At 49.0% G+C, this 6227-nt stretch overlaps 1 long non-coding RNA gene across 1 annotated transcript; it reads left to right on the top strand.

Annotated features, from left to right (window-relative positions):
• Positions 1-606: 606 nt before the first annotated feature.
• LOC103182417 lies at positions 607-2836 on the top strand. Its single transcript, XR_488320.1, has 3 exons — positions 607-649; positions 1351-1629; positions 2683-2836. It is a non-coding gene; the product is annotated as an uncharacterized LOC103182417 (long non-coding RNA).
• The last annotated feature ends 3391 nt before the right edge of the window (positions 2837-6227 follow it).

The raw sequence follows: 6227 nt of genomic DNA, 5'->3' as shown, positions 1-6227 counted from the left end.
TAGGAACTCAGTTGTTAGTCGATTCTTGGATCGCTTTCCGTGGTAATAATCCCTCCCCCCAAAAAATTGGTTCACTCAATCCACAACTGTTTGTGGGACACTACTGCGCGCAATTGGCTGCCAAGTTTCAGCCACAAACTACACAGTGAATTCCTTCCCCGGGGGAGAAACCCACCCTGCGCTTTTTCCATTGCTCCAACAAGAGCTTCAACGTCAATCTGAGGACCCCCACGATCAGCACACGAGACGTTGACAGGGCAGCATCCTGGCCTCATTCCATCGCCAAGCGTTGCCAGTGGAGCTCAGGCCGGCTTCCTATTGCCACGTGTCTCTCCTTCTTGGTTGCTGAGGGTTAGCCACCCTGATATAATTGGATGCAGGAGGCTAGGGGGGAAAGCAATGTTAACAGGCTGGCTTGTGTTGTCTGAGGGCTCACAGTGATCCCAGCAGGTGTAGCACACACTAAGTGAAACCAGCAAAGTGCCTTGTCATGGATTTCACATGGTCTCCCTGTGTTGCAGATGCAGTCTGAACGCATGAACTGTACGTTCTTTGTCTGTGCGCACACACACACATACAGAGGAGACAACCGCGAGGCAGATGTCTGTGAGACGGCGAGTGTGATGGTTTCAATTTGCCGGAGAGACATGTGAGTCTCCGCTGAAGTCCAGATTTCTGTGAAATCCAAACTCAGCTTCTCCTGTTTTTGTTGACTTAACCCTTCGGTGACTTTGCTGTGCCGCAGATGAAAAGGTGCAGCTGGCCTGAGCTCTCATCTTACACTCGCTCCCGCATGGCTCACTCGCACACACACTCTCACTGACTGACTGACTGGCCAAACCAGCTCGTCAAATTCCAAGCCAGTGAGATAGACGGGGAGTGTGGGGATGGGGGAGGGGGGACTGGGAAGAGCGATATTAGCTTTTTAAAAGGCAATTGGACAAATATTTCTGGGTTTCTTGGAGGAGAAGTACACTTTCCTTCCTTGGAAATGCCGGCCTTCAGATGAGATGTTAAACCTCAGTCCCCGTCCGTGCTCTGTCAGACGTTAAAGATCCCTTGGCGCTGGTTGAAAAGAGAAGGAAGGTTCTCTCTTGCCATGTCCTGGCCGAGAATCCTCCAGTTAAACTGGGCATTAGTTTACTGTTTGTAGGACGTGGCTGTGTGAAAATCGTCTGCCACATTCCCCCACAAACCTCACAGTGACTGCACTTGACAATAAATCCTATGAAGCGCTTTAATAAAACATCCTCCCAATGTGAAAGGCGTGGTATGGACAGTCAAGATTGTTATTGTTTGTAGATAATCTCAGTCTCCAGCTCTCTCTCTCTCTCTCTCTTCTGCCACCAGACCCCTCGGCTGGGGAGGGAACTCAGTTCTGCCCTGAATGGCGGTCTTGACGGTGCTGTAAGGAGCTGCGTCAAATGCAAATAGTCAACGTCTTGAGGAACAGAATGAAAAGATTGGAAGAAAAATGGACAGAAAAATAAAAGTGTCCATCAAACGTTGGGGTTTGTGCACAGCGGGGAGAGGCACAGCTGTTTTGGACGAGCGCTGTTATCTGCCATGACCCTGGGAGGTAGCGCGAGACAGGTTTGGCTCCCTGTAAACAAACAATGGCTGCCCAACGTGAGTATATCATACTCTTCAGGGCTTGTTGCTACTGTGTAAATCACTTCCGGCTCCTTCACACGCACCCCCAGCCCCAACCCCCCACCCCACCCACCCAGTCCCAGGAAAGGAAAAAAAACACTCTCAAGATTTCATGCGTCTCATTACGTTGGAAACATCTCAAAGCGCTTTGAGGCAATGACACCCAGAGTAGTGACTGTTGTTGTAGGCAAACGTGTAGTCATTCTGCATCAGCAACTGTTTGGGACACGACATGTCAATAATAATTATAATAATACTTTGATCACTCAATGCACGGCTGTTTGTGGGACGCTGGTGTGCGCAATTGGCTGCCGTGTTTTACCCTGTAAAATGCACACTTTACAGTATAATCTGTGAAGCGCTTTGAGACGTCTCAACGATGTGATAAGGTGCTGTATCAAATGCAAGGATTAATATTATTACCTTCTCCTCGCCTCCCCCACCCACCTTCAATCGACGTATGAGTCCCCACTCCCCAACAACTCCTCCATGTTGGCATTTTCCTCCCCCCTCTCTCCCCCCCACCAGAAGGAAAGAGTTAATCGCTGTTTTTTCTTGGAGTGTAAGGGAGAGAGGGGTGTTTGGTGCAGGCAATGCTTTGAGTGGATAATGAGTATGTAGGTTTAATCTCAGGCTCCTGGGGGAGCGAGCTCTCTTGCTTTTTCACAGTGGTGTAAAATGCCAGGCTCTTTCTCTTTTCATGCGCTAATTTAAGAACTGCCTTTGATGATTCCTGAGCAGAGCTTGTGTTTGAGATACCTAGATACAAGGATTAGTCAGCTTTTGTGATGTAAACCCCACTTCACGCAACTTTTCCAGGTTTCCAGCCAGTAAATCAAGGGAAGACGGTAATTGAAGAAAGATGATAAGGGTTTCTGAACCTGTTTACTCCTTTGGCAGCTAAAACCATGCTTAATCTAATATGCATTTCAAAGCAAACAGGACACAGTTCATTAAATAAGGTCTCGCTGATAGATTACAGTGTTGTTTTAATGTATAATACCAGTTCCTAAATCCTTTATCCTTTAGTGAGGACCTGGCCAATGCAAGCATTGTCGGACAGCAAATGGATTAACAGGCATTCGACCCGGTGACAAGGAGTTGGTACCGATTGATTGAGAGTCAAGCTAAATACTTTGGTGACTCCAGCACTAACCAGCCATTCAGCCACTGAGCTCCAGCTTTGGGTGATCTGGAAGAGCCCGAGTGGGTTGGAATCAAACCCAATTTATGCCATGTGTCAGCCTGGCGTAGTGGGTAACACTCTCTCCTCGGAGTCAGAAGGTTGTGGGTTTAAGCCTCCACATCAGGACATGGAATCACATAGTCTAACCTGACGCTCAAATGCAGTGCTGGGGACTAAGGTGTTGTCGGAGACGCCATCCTTCGGATGAGATATTAAACCAAGGTCCCGTCTGTCTGTGTAGGAGGGTGAAGGTGAATTAGATGGACCTTGGTTTTCTGTCGCTTGGCAGATCCCTCATGAGCTGCTCGACTGAGAGTGTCGGGCAGTAATACTTTGGGAATGAAAGATGCCACGGGACAGAAGGGTGAAGTGAATGAAATCTTTTGCACTCTCCACCCATGCCCCCCACACCCGCATCCCCTCCCCCCAGTAACAGGGAGATGAAACTCTCATCATCATCATCATCATCATCACTAAAGGACAAAACTGCAAGAGCGAGAGAGAAACGACCTGTCAGGAGCAGACAGCTGGTGATTAGGGCTCTAACTGATCATTCTGCCTCTGACAGCGAACCGGCTATTATCTGACTTGAATCAAACGCATTCAAAGCCACGTCTAGACCTCCGACATGAAAGCAAATGTCAGACGGTGGCAGCTGACAAACTCATGAGCAGTCTTTATTTTGTTCGGAAGGAGGGCTGACAAACAAGCTCGCTCCGAGACACAGCGAGCGGCACGCGAGATAGCGACACCATGCATCACACTCGCATTCTGTGTGGTTTAACAGCTGGAACAGAGAGTGGCAACTCTTCCAGGCCCCTGGATAAGTTTGATACAGCATCGCATCACGTCAAGAGGACGTCTCGAAGCGCTGCACGGGATTCGCCGTAAAGCGTAGTGACTGTGTGTTTTGCAAAGGCAAACGCGGCAGCTAATTTGAGCACAGCGACGTCTCACAAACAGCCGTGACCGATGTTACCTGGGAGGATTGTCGGCCAGGACAATCTTTTCCAACAGCACCGCAGGATCTTTAACGTCCACTTGAACAGGGCACAGATGGGGAGTGAGGTTTGACGTCTCAACAACAACAACATTACATTTGTATAGCACATTTCACGTCGGGAGGACGTCCCGAGTTCCTGGTCCTGTTGTAGTTTAAAACTTCACTCACCCCGAAAAAAGACAAAGAAATTAAAAGAAACAGATATAAACATCCCCAAAAAACAAGTCCTCATTAATCTCCGTGAGGAGTTATTATTTATGTATATATATATATATCAAGGCGATATTCCCCTTGTAACGCAGCTGAGTTTATTTTCCGCCGTGTGTTGGGCAGAAATGAATGGTGTTGGGAAGATAAAGTGACAAAATGGAGCCAGCGAAGGTAAATATAGTGTATGGGCATTGCTGAGGCCGAGCCTGTGAGGGATGTCGAGCACCACAGGAGCACAATGTGCAGTGCAGCAGCACAACCATCAGCCATTAATAACAACTGGCACAGGTCTGGACTCAGAGTCAGTCCATGGCCTCCTTTGGTGCTCAACATTATTCCCACGCTCCGAGATTTGGGAAAAGTTCCCCTCTTCCTCTTCGAGCCGGGGGAGGGGTGGGGCACAGCGGGGGAGGTGGGGAGGAGAGGGGGAAACCCTGCTTTCTACCCCTCTCTCTAGCTCCCAGTTAATTGGGTCCAAATTGTGACCATCCCGCAAACTGAAAGCTGTTTCGTTGTCAGAGAATCCCAAGCCAGGAAGATCGATAGGACGTTAAACCGAGCTCACGTCTGCGCCTGTTCAGAGGGACATCAAAGGTCCTGCAACACTACTGAAAAAGAGAGGTGAGTATCCTGGTGTCCTGGTCGCCAATCCCCCCCCAGAGATAATCGGTCACTCACTTCATGGCTGTTTGCGGGACTTTGCTGCACACAAGTTGGCTGCCGCGATCCCCCACAACATATACTGTCACTGCACTATTATTATTAATAATATTATTAAATCCTCTGTTGTTCCTCTCAGCTGACTCAGCGCAGACCAGGAGTCAAAGCACCTTTAAACCATCACAGTTCTCACATGCACATCACACTGAGGACCAATGCAACACCTTCAATCAGATTTTTGTTGATGGAAATGTAATTGTCCGTGTTACTGGATCATCCCAAATAAACACAGGATCAACCACCCCCTTCCCTCTCCCCCTCCCCTGCACACGCACAGGAATACATTGGGCGTCAATTGGCAACTCCATAGAATTGGCACCTACAAAGCAACAGCCCCATTAACTCAATCTCCATTATCTGTTGCCGTGTGTAATTGACTGCAGTGAGTCCTGCAGTCAGTCAGTGAGCAATGAAATTGGTGTTCACACCCATGCAATAAAACTGACTCGGCAGGAAATAGCGTCAAAGCCCCATCGACTGGCCTGGCCGTGACCTCTTCAGCTATTCACTAGATACCATCAGCTACTGCACCCTGAAGCTTTGGAACTCCCTCTCCCCCAATCCCACTGCCTTGCCCCCTCCTTCCCCTCTTTTAGCTCTTGACTGAAGACCTTGCTCTTCGACGGTGCTGACGGTCACCTCCTCCCTCCCCTCCCTTGCCCCGGCTTGACATCAGGCTCCACTGATGAAGCGTTCCGAGAAGCTACCTCGTGTGAAGGGCGCGGAGTAAATGCAAGTTGTTGCTGTAGATTCATTCAGAGGGACAACTGAATACACACCTGAGCTGTAACAACGACGACAACTTACATTTATAAATTGTCCTTCACGCGAGGCAGAGTATCACAGCTGAGATGCTCAATAATAGTTACTCAAGAATGTCAGGAACTCTCCCCTTCACGCAATAAACCCCTTCACGCCCTCCTCTCTCTCTCTCTACTAGACCCAACATGTTGAGCCTTTATCAATACAGAGCCTTATCACGTCTTCGAGATGTCTCAAAGCGCTTCACAGGATACACTGTAAAGTGTAGTGACTGTGGATTTTGTGGGTGGAAAATAACCCGAGGGTGATTAAAACCGGCAAACAGTACAGCCACACCTTTCCGTTATTCCACCAGAGTTTCCTTCAGCGAGTCCGAGACCAGAAAAGCAGATGAATGTGTGGACGTACAGCATCAGAGGATAATAAATCCCACTGTGCGGTGCTGATGGCAGCCCAGGGGAGACCTGCAGTTAAACAGGCAATCTCCCCGTCTGTGACGTGGTTTAAGTGGAGCCTGTGATGGAGCAGCGGGAGGCAAACAATTATGTGGAGAATAGAGAGCTGCCGCTGACGGCTGAGATACTTACACACTTACTCTGACTGCCATGTGGTAAAGTGTTCCCATGGGGTATGGGAGAGCTACCCCCTTACCCGCCCATCCCCTCCCCACAGCATCGCCCTGAGCTAGCTCCA

This window comes from Callorhinchus milii, unplaced genomic scaffold, assembly GCF_018977255.1.
Source record: "Callorhinchus milii isolate IMCB2004 unplaced genomic scaffold, IMCB_Cmil_1.0 Scaffold19, whole genome shotgun sequence".
NCBI lineage: Eukaryota > Metazoa > Chordata > Chondrichthyes > Chimaeriformes > Callorhinchidae > Callorhinchus > Callorhinchus milii.
The sequence above is the reverse complement of the archived record's forward strand: the minus strand, read 5'-3'. Positions and strand labels throughout refer to the sequence as shown.